The sequence below is a fragment of the Sminthopsis crassicaudata genome, chromosome 1, assembly GCF_048593235.1.
Source record: "Sminthopsis crassicaudata isolate SCR6 chromosome 1, ASM4859323v1, whole genome shotgun sequence".
NCBI lineage: Eukaryota > Metazoa > Chordata > Mammalia > Dasyuromorphia > Dasyuridae > Sminthopsis > Sminthopsis crassicaudata.
Window position 1 is genome coordinate 75,184,046 of NC_133617.1, and position 25,022 is coordinate 75,209,067.

Here is a 25,022-nt window from a genome sequence, read left to right on the forward strand (position 1 = left end):
TTGAAGCTGTGATGTGGTTTTACTATACAAAGGACTGATGCCATGAGACTGGGGTGTACATGGGCGTAGATTAGATATTCTCAGGTGCTGGAGTGAGCAAGAGAGACACACAGATGCTTCCTTCAGTTCTGTTCCCTCTCTTGTAACTTCCGTTATGGACACTGAATTTGGATGTGACAGATATCCTGGAAGTAAGGAATTCTATTTACATCCATTGCCTTATGCACTAGGAATTGGATGCAAATCTTATTTTTCTTATAATTGTATTAATAACTGTGCTTTATATTAAAAGGTATTTTTGGAGCTTATTGTTTATCCAAGGGGAAAGATAGAAATGTGCCTTATTTGGATTGTACTAAACATGACTTTTTGAATAGGGGCACACATAAAACATACTAATATTATTAGAAAGAAGTTCCCTAAGATTGAGCTCAAACCATCTGCCAAGAATACTATGATGGATAGATCATTGTGGTCTCCAGTTCCTCACCACCCTAACCATCTTCCTCTGAATGTTCTCCAGCTTTCTAAAATGTGAGGTACAGAAATAAACACAGGTGCTATTCAATCAGGGAAACCTATAGCATCTATTCTAATCAGTAAATGTTCCACAGGACAAGAGAATTCTTAGTCTTCTACCCTATGCCCCTTTAAATTCAGCCTAAGACCCCATTAACATTGCACCATTGACACTTATTGAGCTGACAATCCACTGAAATTTTTTCCCCCACAAATGTTGCCTGACCATGTGATATATTGTACTCATGAAATGTATTTTTATTTAGCCCAAGTGTAAGATGAAAGTTAAAATTATATTTTATTAAATTTTTTTTTTTTTTTTTTTAGTAAATGTCATCTTGTTATATTTGGTCCATCATTTTAGCTTGTGAGTATCATTTTCCTAATTTTATCAATTAATGTATTTAGTAACTACCCCTTTTAGCTTTTCATTAACTGCTAATTTGATAGGCCCTCCACCCCAAACCTTCATCCTAGCCATTAATAAGAATGACAAAGCACAGGACAAGGGAAATTATCTAGAGTACTCTATTAACGACTTCCAAGTTCATGTGGATTCTTTGGGTCTAGTCATTCAAAAGTTTATAAAATCACTTGGATTGAGACTGCTGTTGTTCAGTCCTCTCCACCTCTGCATACCCCATTCGTAGTTTTTTGGGCTAAAATACTGGAGTGGTTTGCTCATTTCCTTTTCCAGATGATTTTGCAGGTGAGGAAATTGAGGCAAACAGAGTTGAGTGCCCAGGGTCACACAGCTAGTAAGTGTCTGAGGTCACATTTGAAATGAAGATGAGTCTTCTTAATTCCAAGCCCAGTGCTCTATCCACTCTCTATCCAGTGCTCTTTGTCACCTCGTTGATCTGTAAAATGCATATATGGCAACAAAATGAAACAAAAATAATATGTGATGCGTCATGATAAATACAAAATAGATTTCTATGTGAGGTCCTGGGGGAAAGATTAACACTGAAAAATAAGGTAAAACTTCTTGAAGTTGTAATTTGAGTTTGGCTTAATAAGTGGATAGGAATTCAACAGGAAAAAGACAGATTGGAGAGGACATTCTAGACAAACAAAAGAACATTAGCAAAAGCATCGAGATAGGAGAGCTTTGGATGTGTTTTAGGGACAAAGAATAAACCTGTTTAACTAAAGCATAGAGCACATGGAAAAGATATGAGGAATGTAATGAGAAAAAATCATAAAAGTGATGGTCCCAGACAGTGGAAACCCTTGAGTATCAAGCACAGGATTCTGAACTATTAATCCATGCACAATAAGGAGCATGGATGAGTTTTGAATTAGAAGAGTTGTATCACCAAATCTGTGTATTAAAATAAATATTATTTTGTCAGTTTTATGTAACTGGAAAAGTGGCAGTAGGAAGATCCACAAAAATAACAGAATATGAGAGTTGGAAGAGCTATGAATACTTGCCTAGGTCAATGAATACAGAAAAGGAATTCCTCCTATAACTTAATGAAGAAGTGATATGCTAATCTACATAAGTGGAAATAATGATCTGTACTATGAAGGAATGACCTGTTTGCAAGGGCTAATTAGAATCCTGGCTTCCAGATGCCCTGGGCTATATGGCCTGCTGCCTCCTGACCTTGCTTCTTGAGTCTCTCAGGGCCACAATTGTGCCAGGACCTGTTCATATTGGATTTCAAGGCACACCTTTTTTTTTTTTTTAATTAAAGCTTTTCATTTTCAAAATATATGTATGGATAATATTTCAACATTAACCCTTGCAAAACCTTGTGTACCAATTTCCCCCCCTTCTCTCCACCTCCTCCCCTCGATGGCAAGTAATCTATGTTAAACATGGCAAAATATATGTTAAATCCCAATATATGCATACATAGTTACACACTTATCTTGCTGCACAAGAAAAATCAAATCAAAAAGAAAAAAAGAGAAAGAAAATAAAATGCAAGCAAACAACAAAAAGAGTGAAAATTCTGTTGTGATTCAAGCTCTGTTCCCACAGTCTACAGATGGGTGCAGATGGCTCTCTCCATCACAAGACCATTGGAATTGGTCTGAATCCCCTTGTTAAAAAGAGCCAAGTTCATCAGAATCGATCATCACATAATCTTATTACTATGTACAGTGTTCTCTTGGTTCTACGCACTCCATTTAATATCAGTTCATGTAAGTTCAAACCTTTCTGAAATCATCCTGTTGGGCATTTCTCACAGAGCAATAACATTCCATAACATATACCACAGTTTACCCAATCATTCTCCAATTGATGGGCATTCACTCAGTTTCCAATTTCTTGCCATTACAAAAAAGGCTGTAGACCTTTTCACAACCCCAGTAGACCTTGCTATCTGGGGGCCTCTGGGTTTTTCCTTTCTTTGATACTTGGTTTTCACTGGGATAAATCATGTTATACCCCCTCCTCACGGTGCTCCTAGAAACATCTTCACCTATACAATGCTTCTTAAACTTTTCTCCTAGGATATACTATAAAATATTTAATATGTATGGGAATGCCTGCCATCTAGGGGAGGGGGTGGAGGGAAGGAGGGGAAAAATTTGGAACAGAAGGGAGTACAACGGACAATGTTGTAAAAAAAAAAATTACCTATGAATATGTACTGTCAAAGAAAATGTTATAAATATAAAAATTAATAAAAAATAAAAAAAAATAAAAAAATAAAATATAGCATGATGTAATGAAAAGAAAAAAAAAACTATATTCAATGTTCTCTTGGTTCTGCTCACTTCATTCATCATCAGTTCATGTAAGTCTTTTCAGGCTTTTCTGAAATCAGCCTGCTCATTATTTCTTATAAAATAATAATATTCCATTACATTTATACACCTTAACCCATTCAGCCAGTCCATAATATTCTCTAGTTCTTCTTTGGCCATAATTTTTTTTCCCTTCTTCACAGATCTGAGAAGTAAACTATCACTTATTCTCCTAATTTGTTTATAGTATCACCCTTTATGTTTAAATCATGAGGTCATTTTGAACTTATCTTTTTTTTTTTTTGGTGTAAATAGGATCTTTTGTTTCTATTTCATTTCATGGTATATGCCTAATAGCAGGATCTTAAGGTCAAAAAAGATAGGTCTATTAGCTATTTCCTTAGCATAATGTCAAATTGTTTTCCATAACAGTTGTATCCATTCAAGCTCCACTAATAGGATATTAATTTCCATAACTCCTCCAGCATTGACTATTCTCATAATTTGTCATCTTTGCTAATTTATTAATATGAATTAAACCTAAAACTTGTTTTGATTTATATTTCTCTTATTATTGTGATTTGGGGATATATTTTACATGAGTATTAATAGTGTGGCATTTAAAAAGTTTAAGAAACATAATTTGTGGGTAATTCGTAATTTTATTAAAAATTCTAGCATTTTAGCAAAAGGTAAGTGGCACTCTCAAATACCAAAGACCATGATGGTGAACTTAACTTGATATAAAATTTTAGGTGTTGGTCTAACTAATGCCTAGTTTCTGCCATACTATTTTCCAATTTTCTCGGAAATTTTTGTCAGATATTGAGTTCTTATCCCAGAAGCTAGAGTTTTTGGGTTTATCAAACACTGATTACTATAGTCATTGATTATTGCCACACATTGCTTTCAAAACTATTCTCCTGCTTGTCTATTCTTCTTTGCACAGAACTTTCTTCTGTTTTTTCCCCTGTTCATATTAAAACATGTTTCAGTTTAGAAGTCCTCTTTTCCTTGGCATCTTCATTGTTAATCTGGAGGAGCTGGGACATTAGAGAATTTGGGGGAGCATCAATATTTCTCCATTTTTAAAAATGCTCACTATATCCTACCACTCTTACTAGTTATTCTCTTTCTCCTTCTCTTTTCAACTAAGTTGAAAACCTGGTCCTTTTTCTTTCCTCTCACTTTTTTTCTATATCCTTTGCACTTTGGCTTTTGACTTCATCATACACCATAAACTTCTCTCTCCAAACTTACTTTCCCTTTTCAAAATAGTTAAAAAGATTTTTTTCTGATGTTAAAAATGTCAAGCAAAACGAACACTTTCATAAATGCATTAGAATAGAAAAAGAGCATAATACATGAAACCGGGAACTTTTATCACATACAGATGGCTTTTATTTTAAGCACATAATAAATTTAACATGTTGAAAGGACTGGATCCTACTAGTCAGTCTCCATTATACATGTAAAAATTCTGGCTTTTGTTTTGAAATAGGATCTACTTAAGCATATTATGGCAAGATCCATTTATTTCCATGCATCCTTGTGTTTATAACAAAAATAGGCATTAGATTTTGTAAAAAAAACAGAAGGAAACAAAAAACCTGATCCCTCTAATCCCTCTTTTTCAGCATCTATTGATATAATTACGTGGTTTAAAATTTTTTTATGAATATGATCTATTTTGTTTATAATTTTATTTATCTTGAACTAACTCAGAATTCTTGGCATACATACAAGTTGTATGTAGAGTAGAATCTTTTTTTTTATGTTATTGTAGTCTCTGTGCTAATATTTTATTTTGTATTTTTGCATTGATGTTTTTCAGGGATATTGGTCTGTAGTTTTCTTTCTTTATTTTATACTTTCTGCAGAAATTCTTGAGTTTGGACTAATTTTCTTAGGGTTCATGTACAGTTTGGGTCTTATTTCTTCCTTTCCCTTTTGAATTCAGAACGGGCTCCATCACTAGTGATACTGACAGTCCCCAACCAGGTGTTTGTTGTTCATTGTGCTGGGAGCAAGATTCCCAGAGACCTCATTTACTTTGCCTTCCAGGTGATGTTTTGGTCCTTTCTCTTGCTGGAATTTTTATGAAGGCTCAGCCATGGGCATTCTGAATGCTGAGTTATTCAGGTACTAATCTGTTTTTGTCTCCTGCTGAGGTTTGGGCTGGACTGCTTGGATTTAGATTGGACTGCTTGGAAGGTGGAGTTAAGCATAAATTGCCTCTGTATTCTCTCACCAGTTGCTGCTTGCTTTTCAACTTCCTCCTTTCTTATCATCATTTTTTTTTTTAAGCAATTGGGATTAAATGACTTATCCAGGGTCCCACAGCTAGGAAATATTAAGTGTCAGAGACCAGCTCTGAACTCAGATACTCCTGATTTCAGGGCCAGTGGATACACTGAGCCATCTAGCTACCCCTTTGATATTTCTTGATCCAAGGACCAGGGTCTATCTATCTAGAACTGCTACTCTGTGAGCAGATCCCCTTCCATCCTCCCTGGATCTGTGTCCCAGAACCCCAGTAGCCGATGAAGAAGCTGCTAATTGACTCCTATCCCTGATGTAGTACCATGATATGAATGCGGTGGTGCTCTAGTATGGATCTGCGACTTACTGTGATCTTTTCTGGATTTCTCCATCCAAATTTAGTCTTGCATATTGTCTAGATCTGTTTGGAGTTTGTGGAGGGGAACTTGATATAATGTTTTTCTATAACTCTGCCATCTCAGCTCTGCCTCTTTCTCTGTTACTATATTGAGGATACTATTATCCTTCTGATCATTCTGGTTTTCAGTCTTGTATTATTATCTGAAGCCATTTCTTGACTCCTCAATTTCTCTCAAACTACACACCTAGTCAGTTGCCAATCTTATTATGATTACAACATGTTTAATTTACATTCCCTTCTCTCCATTCCCACAGCCACAACCCTGAGGCAATCACATCAGTGGAATTGTTGTAATAGATTTCTAATTAGTATCTCTGCCTCATTTCTCCCATTTCAGCCTCTAAACCAGAGGTTCTTAACATTTTTGTGTGTTATGGACCTCTATGGTGATGAAGCCCAAGGACCTAGAATTATGTATTTAAATGGATAAAATAAACATATAGAATTACAAAAGAAACTGACTACATTGAAATACTGTTATCAAATATGGTGTGTTTTTTTTTTTTTAAGTTCATAGACTCTAGGTTAAAAACTCCTGCAGCACTTATCAAAATAATTTTTCCTAAAGTAGCTCTAATCATGTTATTCCACCCAGATCAATCAATAAGTTGTAATGACTCCCAGTACCTCTAGAATTAAATATTAACCTTCTTGCTTAGCATTTAAAGTTCTTTACAACCTGGACCGTTTCTCTTTTTCCAGTTTTCTTATAATTTACTCTTCTCTACAGAACTGGTCCACTCATCCTAGCCTATTTGCTATGCTTTTGTCCTGGCAATCTCCAATGCCTGGAATGCTTTTTCTCTTCATCATCACCTCTTGGAATGCTTAATTTCCTTCAAGACTCAGTTGAAATGCTCTAAGAGGCATTTCCCAATTTCCTTAGGGCTAATAACTTTTCCTCTAAAGATACCTTTCTTCTACTATGTATGTAGGCAAGGTGGTGGAGTAGTGACTAAGATGCCTGACTTGGAGTGAGAAAGGCCTGAGTCACTTGAAATTGCTCAGCCCTGCCCAAGTCAGTTAATCTCAATTAGCCTCAATTTCATCTGATTCTATCTTATAGGAATGTGTGTGTTTTTTTGTTTTCAAATAGCTTTATTTTAAAAATAAGAAAATAAAACATTATCATTTACACAGAAGAACTTGAGAGAATTCAATATAAAGCAAAGTCCTTTTCAAGAAAAACTATATAATAAATACATGTTATTTTCTTTATATAATTGTTGTGAAAGTCTAGTGACGTAATATATTTGTAAAGTGTTCTGAAAACCTCACAGTATAAATATCAGCTATTTTAACATCTTTTTTATATACTTCCCTATGTATGTAACAGTGTTATTGAGTTGGGCAAGTCTCATTTATAGGTCAGACTCCATCCTGCTATCTGACTAATTAGTACATTCATTTTCAGATTAAGCACATTGTCCTTCTTGGTCTTGAAAAAAGTTCAATGCCTTAGTGGATAGGAGACCACACATATTAAAGGGGTAAAGGACAGAAGTAGGAGAAAGTCAACAAATCCTAAAGAATAAATTGACTGTCCTCTGTATCACTGAAGTGAAGGGTTGAACTTGTATTTGCTATGTGACTGTGGAACATCACTATGTAAGAGCTGCCCCTGTGGTATTTAAAGGTGAACTAAAATGCAATTTTAGACTCTTTTGCAAGCTCTCTCCTCCTAGAATTTTGAGAACAAATTTCATCAAGAGAAGGGGATTTTCTTCCTTCCCCTAATTAGAAAATGGCCAATGACAGAGGCAGCATATGTCAAACTATCTATGTCTGCTCAGGTGGCCTGAAAGGAAAGTTCATAGACCTTGAATTCTTGGCTAAATGTAACCTTTTTGTTTACTTTTTTCTTTCTTTCTTTCTTTCTTTTTTTTTTTTTTTTTAACAAGTACAGGTCAAAGACTAGTGTTCCTAAGAGTGATTTTTAAAAAATTGATGATGATGATGAATGATCTTTCCATGTGTTAAGGGAGCAATATCTTAAGACTCCCACTTCATGTAGGGTGGGCTAGTTTTTCCTTAACACATAGTGATACTGTACTTAGAATTTAATTGGCTCAGGGCACTGAGGTTTAGGCTGCTAAAGTGATTTTCTGGTCAACAGAATACCAAAGGTCACACAGACCTCTAACTTGGCCCCAGTGTTTGCCTAGTGGATTGATGTGGGCAACAGAGCAATGGTGATGTGAGGGGAAGAACTGACTAAGCTGAGTCAATGTAGGATGATGGAAGTTCATAGACCTTGAATTCTAGGCTACCTTATGTCTATCTGTTTGCTTTTCTAAGTATATGTTTTTCTAAGTATAAGACAAGAGCTCCTAAAAATAATCTTTTAAAATTTATTACTATTGTTACTTACATATAAAATACCCTATGACCTATAACACCATGCAAGTTTTAGATTTGGAGCATCCAAGAAATCAAGAGTTCCTGAGTTGGATTGTCCAACAGTGGATCACCCTGCTTAAGGGCAAGACATCTGAATTGTGCTTTCCTACCTGTTGCTGTGAGTTACTCCGAGGGTGCAAATCTGGAGAGAGTGAGGAGCATTTGCCTCTCTGTTTCCTCTCCAATTAATCTTAAAACAGTGTTTCCTAAGTACTGGGCATACAAAGGCAAAAAAAGAGACAGTTTCCGTTCTCAGTGAACATATATTCTATTAAGAGAAACCTGTACATGTATTAACATATGTAAAATTAATATAACTAAATTCTAGCTGAGATCCCAGACACCCCTGGGGAAATCAGGGAAAGCCTCATGAAGAAAGTAGCAATTGACCTGAGCTTAAAAAAACAAAATCAAACAAACAAAAAATTTAAGGATTCTAAAAAGTAGAAGTAAAGAAGTAATGAATTCCAACAAGGAAAGTTTGTTGGCTCCTAGACTATTTTCTTCTTTTCTCATTGAATGCAATTGCTTAAGAAACTTCATTATTTTCATTTCAACTCTTGTGTTCATACAAAGAGAGTCCAGCATTCATGATGATGTGCCCTCAAATACCCTGACCTTCCAGTTCAACTGAAGATCAGATGAGAATTTATTCAGTTCTCACTGAGTGCTCCACTCCATTTCAGCCATACAAAGGGAAGAGCCATCTCGCCATCACCCAAAAATATTCCACTTCCATAAGGGAGAACTCTGAAATTCCTTTATCTAATCATAACCTATTATTTCATTTTTCCTTTCATCTCACTCTTCCTTTTTGGTCATATCCAACTCTTTGTGACCCCATTGAGGGTTTTCTTGGCAAAGATATCAGAGTGGTTTACCATTTCCTTCTCCACCTCATTTTACAGATGAGGAGACTGAGGCAAAAAGAGTTATGTGACTTGCCCAGGGTCACACAGCTAGTAAGTGTTCAAGGAAGGATTTGAACACATGAAAATGAGTCTCCTCCATTCCAATCCTAGTATTTTATCCACTGTGCCACCTAACTGCCCCTTACTACCCTTTAATATGTTCTTTGTCCTTGTTGTGACCTCCAATTCTTCTACTCCACAATCCTTTTCTAAGCCATCAGCTTTGCTCCCTCACTTTCCTCTCTTCCTGCTTTTAATTCTTCAATCAAACATCTCAACTCTATCCTGACCTTACCTCTTGATTCCCTCTTGCTCCCTTGTCAGTACCATTAACATCATTGCTAAATCCCAAACCTGGATTAACTCCCACCACCTGACTCCTCCACAACATTGCTGAACAAAGTTGGAGGAGGTCATGGAACTGGGCAGACTGGATCCACTTCAAATTAATTTAATCTAATTCCAACCAGGCATTCAATGAAGCAAAACAGTATTTTTACTCCCACCTAATTGATTCTCTTCTACTCCCCACAGCAGTTAATCCAAACTTCTCTCCTTAAGTTTTCGCATGCCATTTCCTCCCCACTTGTAAATTTTCTTATTGCCTTCTTGCCTCAAGTACAGAGGTTCTTGGCTTGGGGTCCAATGATTTTCAGAGGTACATGAACTTGGACAAGAGAAAAATTATATCTTTATTTTCAACTAGCTCTAACTGTAAGTTAGCACTTCCTTCAATTATTATTATTTTTTTAAGGCCAAGCATTATTCTGAGAAAAAAGTCACAGGCTTCTTCAGGCTTGCCAAAGGTGTTTATGAGACAAAAAATGTTAAGAACCTTATTCTAATCTCTCCTTAGTTCAGTCTATCTTTCATACTGCTGCCAGAGTTGTTTTCTTAAATTGTCACTATGACCATGTCACTCCCTTTGACAATAAACTCCAGTAGTTCCCCATTACCTATAGTATCAAATATCAGCTCTTCTTTTTGGCATTTAAAACCCTTCATAACATGGTCCCAACCTACCTTTCCAACCTTATTATATATCACCCCCATTTTGCATTTCCTACAATCCAGTCAACCTGGTCTTTTTATTGTTCCTAAAACATTCCGTTGCATAAACCATCTTCCTACCTTTGCAATGGGGTTACCCCCATGCCTGATATGTACTCCTTCCTCACTGTTGCTTCTCAAAATCCCTAGTTTCCTTCAAGACAGTTCAAGCTTCTACCTTCTACTAGAAGGTACCTTTTAGTACCTTCTAGTACCTTCTACATGAGACTTGTCTTAATCCACCAAACTGCTAGTGCCCTTCCCCTCCATTACCTTGCACCTTTTTTTTTGTGGGCACCTATATATGTACCAATAGCCTTTCTCAAAGAATGGAAGCTTCTTGAGAGCAAGGAGTGTTTCACCTCTGTCTTTGCATCTCCAGCAACTAGCACAGAAAAGATACGTAATAAATGCTTGTTGATTGATAGAGGATAGAATTCATGCATAAGAATAATGTATAATAAATCTGGAAATGCAGATGGGAATCAGTTTGCAAAAAAAGCTTTAAATACCAAGCAGAAGAGTTTGTAATTGATCTTAGATGTAATTAAGAACAACCAGAATTGAGTAAAGAAGTGCATGTTTTAGGAATATCATGGGCAGCTGTGTAGAGGATACATCAGAAGGAGAAATTTGACTCAGAGAGACCAATGTGAAGAGTTGGGAGGGAGGTGGGAGATACTGGAGTAATCCAGGGATGCATTGATGAGGACCTGAGAGTAAGAATGATATCTGTGTGAGTGGATAGGAGGTGTTGAATACGAGAGCTATAGTGGTGATAGAATTGACAAAACTATACAACTGACTGAAGATATAAATTCATGGAGGGAGAGTGAAGAGTTGAGGATGATGATTATAAATGTGAGTGTCTGAAAAGATGATGGTATTTTTAACAAAAATGAGAAAGCCTGGAAGAAAGTTTTAGGGGAAATTAATGAGTTATACGATGGATGTTAATTTCATGATATCTATTGAAAATATAGATACATTGGAAATGTCCAGTAGGCAGTGGAAGTGCAGGACTAGAGCTCAGGAGAAAGACTAGGGCTGGATGGAGTTATCTGTATAGATGTGAAAATCTATGGGAACTGATGAAGTCATATGAAGAGGGAAGGAGGCCTTGGAATATACGTGCACTTAGGATGTGGGATATGGATAATAACTCAGCAATAGGAACAGTCAGATGAATGAAAAACCGAGACCAATGTAATAAAAATACAGAGTGGAGAAGGGACATAAGAGGAGACATCTATCAATAGTGTATAAAATAAAAGGGGAGTAGGGAAAGGTTAAGAAGGATGGAAATAAGAAAAGGTTCATTGGATCTGACAATTAAGAGATCATTGGTAACTTTGGAAAAAGCAGTTGGGTGATGAGGTTAGAAACTAGACTGCACAAGACTGAGAAGGGAAGAGAACATGCATTTATATAGCATCTACTACGGGCCCTTTTTTATAAACATAATCTTATAAAAAGTGAGAGGAGGTTCTGGAACAGATTTCTTTTAGGAACATTGTTTTGCAAGAAAGGAGCTATATATAAGAGAATAATTTGAGGGGATAGTGAAGGTTTTAAAAATTATTCAAATTTTTAAATTTTTTTTAATGGGCAAAATACCTTCTCTCCCTTCCACCTTCCTTCCAAACTTAAATAGGACAAGCCCATAGGCACACCCTTGCCTTATATGTATATTAAGTGTCTATGAAGTAATCCACATCGGAGGAAACCTATACATGAGTCATGCCTAATTTTATTTAGAAATTTTTTTCTGAAGGAAAACAAAGCCCTTGTAACAAAAATGCAAAGTCAAGCAAAACAAATTTCTGCATTGGTCATGCATGTCCAATGAAGATGTTTCAATCTGTACTCCAAGTCTGAGTACTATATTTCATCATGAGTCTTCTAAAACAGTCATTGTATATTCATCAGAGTTCTTAAGTCTTTCAAAATCCATTGCTCTATAATGTTGTTATTTTTATATAAAGCTGAGTTTTTAAAATTAAATGAAAATTTTAAGTGTAAGGTATAGGAGATTTGGGTATATTTGGTTTCCCCCTTTTTTTCTCAATAATATATTTTTTCCCCAAATCCACACGTAAAGATAGATTTCAAAATTCATTTTTTGAAAACTTTGTGTTCCAATTTTTTCTCCTTCCTTCCCTTCCCTCCTCTCTCCCCAAGACACCAAATAATTACTCATTTACTTTTTTCCCCCCTGAAGCAATTTGGGTTAAGTGACTTGCCCAGGGTCACACAGCTAGGAAATTTCAAGTGTCTGAGACCAGATTTGAACTCAGGTCCTCCTGATTTCAGGGCTAGTGCTCTATCTACTGCGTCACCTAGCTGTCCCTTATATTGTTATTGTTTATCCTTCATTCTTGAAGACAACCGTGGTATCAGATAGGTGATGCCATGATATGCAAGTGACTTGGATTTAAGTGAAGGAGGGCTGTACAAACTCACCAGCCTTACTTTCTCCTCTGAAGCCATCTGGGTCCAGTGGCCAGATGTAGATCAGGACAACTGGAGATGGCTCTGGATACAGTGGGAGACCTTGGTCTTTTTAAACTAAGGTCTTTAACTGGTTTCAATTTGACTGACAGGGAGGGAAGAACCCTTGGGTTTGGGGCAAGAACAGAAAAAATTGCTATTTACACTCACTCTGAGTCAATCTGGGTTCAACTAAGACCAAGTGGAGCTTGGCTTGGGACTTTTGTTGATCAATCAATGAAAGCCAGAGTGATTTGGATTTAAGGCATGGTCCCATTAGCCCATGATGATATCTTATGAGATTTTAGCAATCAAAATGTATATTGCTTTTGATAGAGCACTCATAGAAAGGAGAAGGAAAGAAGAAAAGGTGAGTAGGAAATGCCCTACTAAGGATGGGGCAACACATCTCTCTTTCTTTCTTTCTTTCTTTCTTTCTTTCTTTCTTTCTTTCTTTCTTTCTTTCTTTCTTTCTTTCTTTCTTTCTTTCTTTCTTTCTTTCTTTCTTTCTTTCTTTCTTTGTTTCTTTCTTTCTTTCTTTGTTTCTTTCTTTCTTTCTTTGTTTCTTTCTTTCTTTCTTTCTTTCTTTCTTTCTTTCTTTCTTTCTTTCTTTCTTTCTTTCTTTCTTTCTTTCTTCTTTTATAGTGGTTCTTAATTTATAGTGAATGGTCTCTTATTTTCTCAATAAAGCTTGATAGAGGTCTTCTGCTGAGAAAATGGGGGAGTATTATATAGGAAGTTTGAGGTGTGAAGAGAATATTGGAATAACTATTGTGGGAAATATGGCAGATAGTCAATTATGGAGGAGTAAAAGGATTGCCTTGTTGCAATGAGGACATAATTGAGGTTAGATATTATAATTTGTAGTAGGCCCAGTCAAAACAATATTTTTACTTTCCATGGGATGTTTGAATTCTTTGTGTTTCTGTCTTTGTTCATGGACTCTCATGGGTCCTTTAATTTAATGAGTTTTCTGTAGTAGATTAAATAATGCTATCTGATATAGTACTTATCCTCAGGGATGCATTGACAAATGTTGAACAAACTGGCTCTCCAAGCAGATCTACCTTTATATTTAAGAGGCATTTTTATCATATTCTCTATCACTTTCTTACACTTCTAGACAATAAGCCAAGTAATAAATCAAGGCCTAATTTGCAGCATTTGCCAATTTTGGAAGTGTAAATGTTCACACTGAAAATTTAATAATTGGGACAAGCCCATAGAAACTGACTGTGGCACACCCTTTCCTTATATGCACATTAAATATCTATGAAGTAATAAGTCCTCTTACCCACATTTGAAAAAGCCTTTATATGAGTCATATCTAACTTTATTTTGAAACTTTTCCCTAGTAAAACTTGGGATCTGGGGCAAATCAACAAAGAGAGAAACTAGGACTTTCATATGAGCAGAGAGTCACTGGGGAACTCTAGACTTTGGGTTAAAATTGGGTGGAATTTGGGGCAGCTAGATGGCACAATAGATAGAGCATCAGCTCTGAAGAAAAGACCTAAGTTCAAATCTGGCCTTAGACACTTAATACTTCCTAGCTGTGTGACCCTAGGCATGTCACTTAACCACAATTGCCTCAGGGGGAAAAATTGGATGGAATTTGTTCTTTTTTTTTTTTCCTCCAGTAACAATTAATTATTTATTTAACTTGAAAATGAGAGTCAGTAATAACAATGTGCATTTCTGTAGCATTTTCCAAAATACTTTTTTTTTTTGTCTTTTGATCATATTCAAGAGATATGTGGGGCAATTGAGGAAATTTAATCTCAGAGAATGAAAGTGACATGTTTAATTTGAAAAACGATTAATAAGCATCAGAGCTGGGAATTTGGATTCAGGTCTTCAAACTTTAGGTCTTGCGTGTGTATTACTCCATCTCATTAACTTTGTCCTTCTAAGCTAGGACTTCATACTTTCACCTTTGGGTTCTTGAAATCCTACCTCCAATCTCCCCTTCTTCCATTCCATTCTGTATATTCAACAGGTTAATCTCCTTGAAACACTGTTTGCATTATATGCAACATGCCTGAACAACATGCCTACAATGGCCTCTGATTACCTAATGTAACAAGTTGCAGAGTCATAGAATTTCAGAGATAGCTGGGACTATAGGGGTCACTTGGTCCAACCCATAATGGAAAAAGCATCCTGCTTGTAAGACATCTTACAAAGAGTCATAAAGTCTTTGCTTGAAGATTTCAAGGGGACCTATGGGCAGTATATTGTATTATACTGAGGGATAGTTTGAATTGTTCTCATTTAAATTTAAATTGGCATTTTTGTTACTTCTACACATTTCTCTAATTACTGTCTTCTACCTTCTTTTCTGTATAATAGCCCTTCAAATTTTTAAACATGAACTCTTCAGGATATCTCTTCCTGACTTTTGGGACCTTATTATATTTTTATTCATATATCAAATCATTTTTATTTCCTTGCTTATCCTGATGATTTGCTCTGTTTCCTAACCTAGGATACCATTTCCCTTTCCTTTCTATCCATAAAAATCTACTTGTCCTTTCAAATAATGGATCCTTTAAATTCTTTAAATATGAAGGAAAATAATGAATGTAAAACCTTTAAAGATCCTTCCATTCAGTTATTGCAGTTTATAAAACCGTCTTCTTCTTTGAACTATTTAGTATCTTCCGTTCTGAAATTATATCTTCCATTTACTCTATAAGTACATATTTAATATTGTAAAGTTAAAATATTTTAATTAACAAGATTTTACCTTCTTTCCCACCACCTTCTCTCTCCCCACATTGAAAAAGAAAGAAAAACATTAATTTTATAACACAATATTTATAGCTAAGCAAAACAAATTCCTGCATTAACCATGTCTAAAATAAATTGTCTCAATCTGCACCCTGAGTTCAGATTTTCTTTTATCAGAAAGTAGATAATATATTTCATCATGGGTTCTCTGGAGTTAAGATTAGTCATTGTATTGATCAGAGTTCTCAAGTCCTTCAAAATTATTTATCTTCATAATATAAATTGCTCTCTCTTGGTTCTACTTCTTCATGCTGAATCAATTCACATACATCTTCCCAGGTTCTATGAATCTGTCTTCATATTGCCTAGTGAAAGAGTATTCAGAACTTTAAAGGCCTTGGTCCAAATTGTTTTGCAGAGGGATTAGACCAATTCACATCTTTACTAAGATTATACTGATATTCTTGTTTTCTTACAGGGTTCCCTCCCATCCCCAGCCCAATTTGCCATTTTAGTAGTATCAACTTCATTAATCTGATAGGAGCAAAGTGGAAAGCAAGAGTTGTTTTAATTTGCAATTCTATCAGATATCCAGAACACAAGACCAATAAAATAGAGGATTAGATATTTTCTCTGATCCTCAAGTGTTATGGGCCAGAACTTGAAACAAGGTGCTAAGTGATTATGTACTTTGTACTTATTAGTGTCCACACCTTTAAGAGAGCATATATAAGGAGCTCCCACAAGCCCACAGAAGCCCACAATCCCACTCTCTGAGGTAGAGAAGATTCATTCCAACTTCCACCTTTGTGCTGCCTAGAGACATTGAGAGGACAAGAGGCTGAAGTTGGCTGGAGGTTGAAGGATAAACCTTTGGATTCAGAGACATTTGGAGGGAGCTCTTGGAAACAAGAAGAGAGATAGGCCTCTATTAAAGCTAACCAGGTCCCAAGAAAAGAGACAAGACTTTGAAGGAAACAATAAAGGATATAGACTTTAATCCCTGGATGCACTTGTGGTGATTACTGGCTGTCTCCAAAAGCTCCCCAAGAAACCTGCTCACAGAGAACTTTATATTTTAGAAAAGAGAACATCACATTTTGGTGCCTGAACGTGGGACCAAGAACCTTTATCTGTGACCCAGAAATTAGGGTGAGTACAACAAGGAAACTTTGTTAAAGTACTAAATCTGAATTTCAGTTGAAATGGGACAGATGTTTAGAAAACAGCCTTCTGTTTCTCTTCAAGGAAAATGTGTAGAGAGCATTGTCAGGGTCATGAAAAGCCAAGGTTTGATTATAATTTGGGAGCAGATCACTAAACTTTTAGAAACTGTACAGTACATATCTCCTTGGTTCTCTGTGGGAAAAGATTGAATCTAAAGGAGTGGAAATTAGTAGGAGAGCAACTTTGTCAATACTACAATGAAAATGGACCTGATTCAATTTCCAAAGATACACTTAATATATACAATTGAATACAACTGGCTTTAGGAAATTATATGTTATAGAATAAGGAAAAAGAAGAAAGAGCAGGAGGGGGAGGTGCCAACTAAACTAGGTGAAAAGGATGAAGAATCAGATAAGAATTCACAGCAGGAGGAATTAGATCATTTCCAATCCCCCAACCTATCTCCCTTCATGGGTGGAGGGAGAAAGAGGAGGGAGAGAAGCAGTAATACAATCAGAACTACCTATTAAGGAGCCTATAACAAGATTACAAAAGGCATTGGTTAAGGACAGGATGTATCTGATTTTATAAATGCATATCGTGTGATTGAAGAGCTTGACTCTTCAGATCAGAAAAGGAGAAGATACACTCCTTTTGATCTGGAAAAAATTAAGGATTTGAAAAAGGGTTGCACTCTTTATGGGACTACATCATCTTATGTTAAAATGTTACTAGATAGTTTGGCTTATTGTAATGTTCTGTTGTCTCCAGAAACTGATAATGCTCTCTGGGAGGAGATCTGCTGTCTCAACTCAATCTCTCGGCCAGAGTCTTCTTCCTGTAGAGAGCCGCCAACTCTGACCTGGAGTAGAGACTCCTTTCCCTTGCTCAATGTCGCTTCTTTTATCCTCCCAGAGAATGGGCGTGGAATAACTCAGGGGCTTCTGGGAAAAAATACTTCAACCAAAGAACTTGATCCTCTTAAACATGCAAGCTCCTCCCCAGAAGTTCAAAGGGGTAAAACTTCCCTTAAAGGCCAGAACTAGAGAATTGTTAAGTACCGACTTAGCACTTAGTAAGAACCTAATATCTCATTATCTCATTAGCACTCAGTAAGAACCTAACAGCTTATGAAATCTTAACCCCCAATGATTAGAAACCCCTAGCAAGGACATGTTTAGAATCTGGACAAAACTTGTGGCTTTCAGAGTATCATGAATTATGTAGGATTCAAGCCAGACACAATGGGCAAACAGGAGTTAATGTACAAGTCACCTTTGACCAACTAGCAGGTGAAGGTCAGAGAATTTAGAGTAGATTAATTATCCCATAACACTGTAGGAGCAAATTTATAAAGCTGCAATAAAAGCTTGGGGTTCCCTCCCCAGGCAAAAAGATTGAGGGGAAGCCTTCACAAAATAGAGCAAGGTCCCAATGAACCCTTTGCAGATTTCATGGGACATTTGCAGACAGTTGTCACAAGAACCATTGGAGAAAATGCAGCTACAGAAATCATGACTAGACATCTGGCTAAGGAAAATGCCAATGAGATCTGCAAAAGAATTATATGGAAACTACACAAAGATGTTCCTTTAGAGGAGATCATAAGATGCTATGCTACAGTGGGCACAAATGCTTATTATACCTAGTCTAGGGATGCTGAACATGGGAAGACAGGTCCCTCTTGGCAAGGGACTTTTAGAGAAAATCGTCGATGTTTTCAATGTAAAAAGATTGGACATCTGAGAGCCCAATGTAGATATGGAGATAGAGTGAGAAGACAGGCTGAGAAAAGACCTAAAACACTATGTCCAAAATGCCATAAGAGCTTCCACTGGGCCTCAGAATGTATATTGACCCAGGGAAATGAGAGGTGGGGTTCAACTCCAAGACCTCAATCAAAAGACAGGTGGGGCATGATGGCAGCCAAGGTTACACCCAGAGAGTCTTTAGAAGGTCAGGATTCTGATGTGATCTATCAGCCAAAAAATAATCACATGGCAGAAAGGGATTACATGATCAATGAACAGAAAAACAATCAGATAGCAGAAAGGGATTACTCTTGGGAATACAGGCCTTTTAAACCAACAGGGCAGTGTCCAGTGCAAACAGCTCCAATGTAATTGCCAGATGATGAGGAGAGATTAGAAAGTGGTAAATAGAAGGGACTAGATAGCTGCTTGGAAGAAAGGGTTTGCTTGTATCTCCACAGATGGAGAAGGAATCAGATGGATGCCAATGAGCTGTATTTGCCTTGTCCATCAGAGAAAGACAGAAAAAGAGAAAAATCTGGAAACAAAGGAAAAGACCTAAGAACAAAATCTTCAGGAATCACTGGATTCCCTAGCACAAGATAAGACTGTTGCAGGACTTGAAAACCAGCAGGACTCATTGGATTCCCTAATATAAGATGAGACTATTGCAGGACTTCAAAACTTGCAGGAATTATTGAATTCCTGGCATATGAACTATTGGACAATGGATTCCTTTTGGACTATTTCTAGGACTTATGGACATGTATAATTCCTTATGTTGATTCATGTTATTTGTTGCATTTTTTCTAGCCTGTGTTATATTGCTATGTGCTTATGTAATTTATGTAAATTATGTGTAATACCTCCCATATTGATGGATTTATGTACACCTGTTTTAAGAGTGAGCCCCTTCAGAAACCCACTAATCTGATTTGATTTCCCATTTACTTTGGTGTTTTCAATTCCCTTCCTGAGAAGTCAGGGAGGGCATGATCAACTTCTTTTTATGGTGTTTTCACTTCTTTTTTGAGCAGTCAGGGAAGAAGTGATCACCTTCTTTTTTGGGGTTCTCACCTCCTTGAGAAGCCAGTGAAGTTATGACCACCTTATGTTCTAAATCAAAAGATGTTATGGGCCAGAACTTGAAACAAGGTGCTAAGTGATTATGTACTTAGTACTTATTAGTGTTCACACCTTTAAGAGAGCATATATAAGGAGGAGTTCACAGAAACCCACAATCCCATTCTTTGGGAGGAGGAGTCAAGATTCATCCCAACTTCCACCTTTGTACTGGATGGAGACATTGGGAATACAAGAGGCGGAAGCTGGCTGGAAGCTGAAGAACAAACCTTTGGATTCAGAGACATTTGGAGGGAACTCTTGGAACCAAGGAGAAAGATAGACCTCTATTAAAGCTAACCAAGCCCCAGGAAAAGAGACAATACTTTGAAGGAAACAATAAAGGATATGGACTTTAATCCCTGGCTGCACTTATCACCTGCTGGTGATTTACTGGCTGCCTCCAGAAGCTCCCCAAGAAACCTGCTCCCAAAGAACTTTATATTTTAGAGAAGAGAACACTATATTTTTTCCCAAAGTTTCTTCAAAATAGGAATTAAATACCAGAGATAAAGCAAGTTGTAGTTTCTCCACAATTTAGGATAGATACCAATAATTCAAACAAAGCAAAAATTTTAAGAACTAACAGCAGAGAAGGCCAATAATCCCTAACCCTTTAAATTGTGCTCACTCAATATACTCACTCTTTCTTCCTACCCAACAAGGCTGCACAAGTCACAGAATTCAACCTGACCAGTGCCATAGAGATTCAGAGGGTCAAAATTTACCCAGACTCCAATAACAACATAGCAGGAGTTTGCCTGAGAATAGAGTATCAGGGAAAAAGAGCAAAATATGTGTCCTTTCTTCTAACAAAACTCGGCGCTACACTCTAATCCCCTTTCCTCCTCCCATTTTACTCAGCAATTTACTCAGATTGCAATAGTAGCCTGACAGTATTCTGTGCCAATGGGCCAGAGAACTGAAGGAACAGAGTGAATGAGATAGCACTCCACTAAGTCTGAGGCAAAGAACCTAGCATTCAACTGGGATCAATTCTGTGCCCTGAGAAGTCAGTTGGGGCTAAGATTGAGGTTGGTGAACTACGAATTGCCCACTGTGAGAGAATGATGAAATGCTTTGAACTCAATCCCTAGGAAAACTGTCACCAAAGAGGAAGGTATCAATGGAGGAAATGAAAAATTTTAAACTAAAGAATGAAACAACTTGAAAGAGAAATGAGGAAGAAGAATCCTATTAGAGTATTTACATGAGAAGAAAAAAGAAAGGAAAAATTAAATAACTAGATAAAAGCAAAAAGAGAGAGAAAAAGAAATTGTTAATCAGGTGGAACCACTCTAACCTGTTAGTGGCCAGAGCTAAAAGAACAGGCTAGACAGCAGAGTCAGGAATCAAATAGAATTTAATTTCTTTTTTTTTTTCTTTCTCCACCCCCCCCCCACACCCAAGGCTGGGGTTAAGTGACTTGCCCAGGGTCACACAGGTAGGAAGTGTTAAGTGTCTGAGATCAGATTTGAACTCCAGTCCTCCTGAATTCAGGGCTGGTGCTCTCTCCACTGCGCCACCTAGCTGCCCCCAAATAGAATTTAATTTCAAAGGGAGGGGAAAGGCTAGACACATGTGTCAGGTACCCAACCTTAGTCAGGGAATCTCCTTCAGTGTGACCAAGTCTCAAAATTTATACCAATGCAGCAATAATGTGACAAGTTTGACTCATAGTGGGGGTTCATGGCCAGAACATGGATACAGCAAGCACTTGTCTAAGTTCAAAGAATACCTAATGCTGGTCAAAGCAATATAATAGTTATATGAAACAATTCTGGGATTTTGCTGTGACTGAGATCATCCAGAGGATGAGTAAAAATAATTGTTGTTATGCAAGCTCAGAACATAGATTGCTTGCTGGGTTTTAGCTCTGGAAAACAGAGTGTCTCCTAATATCTTGACATTTCTCTCTTTTGGTCAAAGGGAGGAGATCTGGATAAATTCCTTCCCTTCTGACAAATAAAGGAGAGGACGGTATAAAGCAAGATGCCATGTGAGGCCATCTGGGATAGATTGAGCATTTTTACCCCAGGAAGTCAGTTTCTTGAGGGGACCTACTGGGAAGTATGTCCTAGATAATCATTATCTGTTTGCAAGCAGAAATGGGGGGCAGGAGGAGGGAATAATGTATAGAGGAAAATGCCAATATACATTTGGATCAGGGGCTTGGTGATTGCAGATATGACAAAGGAAAAGGGGGAAAAACCCTAGAACCATATATTCAGCCCTTGTCCAGAATCTTGAGACAGCTGTCTCATCTGGATCTGGATCTGGCTGCTTCTGGGTCCATATTAGAGGAATCTCGAAATCTCTAGATGATTCTGTTGTCCACTCAGGAGTAGGTGAGAATATTCAAAAGGGCTTAGAAGGGGCTTCCTTGCATCAGTCTTTGAATCTGAGTTTCTGGTCAACATAATATAGGCCTTTTTTAAAGACTAAACAACACATAGAGATGATCCAGTTTCCCCAGACGTATAGGGCTAGTAATGTAATAAAGTTTTTCTTATAATTTCAAAAACAGCATAATTACATTCAGTCAGAGATCAAACTACTCATAGATCTCATAAAGGATTAATTCTGAAAAGAGAGATTTACTTGTCATCAAGGTAACCAAGAAAACTTAAGACAAAACAAGAATCAAGTCTCCTTGTATTCTAGTGACCCATTCCAAATATCCATTTAACCTGTACATTTTAAGTTCCAGATGTCCAAATGATTCCTAGGTATCTTTCTTGGACAATATGTTTTGTTCTCAGGACAGCTCTAAAGGGGGCTTTGTTTCCAAATCTAAAGTTTCCTAGATATTTCTGAAACTTCAGAGAATTTCAGTTTATATACCATTTGCTATTCCTATCTTTATCAAAATCCTGTACCTTATATAAGAATTTTTAGGAACAGCTAGTTGTTATAGTGAATAGAACATCAGCTCTGAAGTCAGGAGGACCTGAGTTCAAATCTAACCTCAGACACTTAATACTTCCTGGCTGTGTGTCCCTGAGAGAGTAATTTAACCCCAATTGCCTCAGGAAAAAAAAAAAAAAAAAAAGGAATCTTTTAAAAATTTATGAGGGTTCAACTGCAAAATGAACCAACTCTTCTGCCTTTTAAAATTATCAGATATTTTAATAATGTAATTTCATTTTATCATTAGCTATACAGTTTATGTGTAAAATCCTATTTTGAGAGCTTATTACAAAACACGCTCAAAACCTGAATTTGCATGACAGATACATTTTGGAAGGCAATCGTATAATCTGTATATTGTTCTTTATTTTAAAAAAGTCTAATCCTGTTTTTAAAAAAAAATTTACTATTCCACTTACTTAGAAAGCTTTCTACATCTTTGTCTTATTCATATCTTAGGAGGATATTATCCTTATCTTATAATTTAATTTAAAATATAGGTAAAAATTATAAGATGTTCATACTTGTATCCTATTATAGTAACTCAAAGATGTTCCAGTATCAATATATTGTTTAAGAGAGTACTATACTTACAAAATGCCTTGATCATAGGAATTTTCTATAAAAGTAAAAAGAGGGACATGATTATAACAATGTTCTGTATCATAACAGAGGGGAAAATATCCTTAGCTCTGTTTGATTTCAGGCATGAACCATATCTGACAGGCAATTATATAGTTACAGTGTGTTAAAAGCAAGGCTTTTCAGGAGGAAATGACACAATGGAGAAATAGTCAGGAAGATCCTATGTAGGCTAGACCAAGGTTATCCCCCAAATTTTTCCCAGGCACAGATATTCATCCACTTTTTAGCAGTTCCCTGACTGCAGCAAATGTCATTTTCTATTATTAGCTTCATGACAATTTAGATTTCTATCCTTATAATCAAGGGTCAAAACAATAGTATATTACAGTCCCAGGAATTTTTACCTTAAGTAGCAAAATTTTACTAACCACAACTTAGGGCTTGTATATCTTTGCTGATGTTTCCCTAACAATTAACATTTCATTAATCCTTTACTTATAAATTAAAATTACCTATATACCTTGGGCTTCAGATATACAGCAGATATCTAATAATTGTCTCATCATTAATATGTTGAAGCTACATCTTTAAACCATCCTATATACTTTCATGATAACCAAGAATGTCAAAGGAAGAAATCGCCACTATATATTATTATTGTTATCTGCTTTATTACAAAATACAGCTCATTAAAATTTCAAATATCCATTTTTATCACATTCTTTTAAAAGCCCAATTCAGGTATAACATCATCCAGATTTGAAAAGTTGTTTTGTCTAATAATATTTCTGTCACAATGGTCTCTCAAATTATACAACATAAAAAAATTTAGAAAAACAATAATACAGATGATATCAATTGCATTTCCAAATTATCTCACATAAAAATCATCAAGCTTATTTTCTTTGACATTTTAAAACCACTTTAGAGTTATCAGCTATGGAACAATTACATTTAGTTAAATAATAACAATGTATTGCTTAGCATATGTCAGTTATTTTTTTATTGAAGCTTTTTATTTTCAAAACATATGCAAGGATAATTTTTCACCATTGACCCTTACAAAACCTTATGTTCCAATTTCCTCCCCTTTCCCCCACTCCCTTTCTTTGATGGCAAGTAATCCAATATATGTTAAACATGGTAAAATATATATGTAAATCCAATATATGTATATATATTTATATAATTATCTTGCTGCACAAGAAGAATCAGATCAAAAAGGAAAAAAATAAGAAAATAAAATTCAAGCAAACAACAACAAAACAAATGAAAATGCTATATTATGATGCACATTCAGTTCCCACAATCCTTTCTGGGTGTAGATGGCTCTCTTCATCACAAGATCATTGAAATTGTTGAGAAGAGCTATGTCCATCAGAATTGATCATCATATAATCTTGCCTTTTCCATGAATGATGATCTCCTGGTTCTTCACTTAGCTTCAGTTCATGTAAGTCTCTCCAGGCCTCTCTGAAATCATTCTGCTAGTCATTTCTTACAGAACAATAGTATTCCATAGCAGCCATATACCATAATTTATTCAGCCATTCTCCAATTGATGGGCGTCCATTAAATTTTCAATTTCTTGCCACTACAAAAAAGGTTGCCACAAATATTTTTTGCACATGTGGGTCCCTTTCCCTCCTTTAAGATCTCTTGAGGATATAAACCCAATAGAAACACTGCTGGAAGTTCTAGCAAGATGTTTTTTAGTAGTTCTACAAACTTGGATTATCTATTTCTGTGATTCCAATATAGCAAGAGCTGAAATGACAAGGAAAAAAAGTCTCTTGTAGGTTTTTTTGTTTTTCTCTTTTCTTATAACCGAATCTCCTGCAGAAAGCCTAAAGTGGGAGTTAATCTTGCTCACTGAGACAAATTATTTTAAATATGTAAATTCATTAATCCTTCCCAGTGTTCTAAACTCTCTAGCTACAACCCTTAGTAATTTTTTTGGTTGGCTTCATTTTAAATCTTTAAAGGTAACAG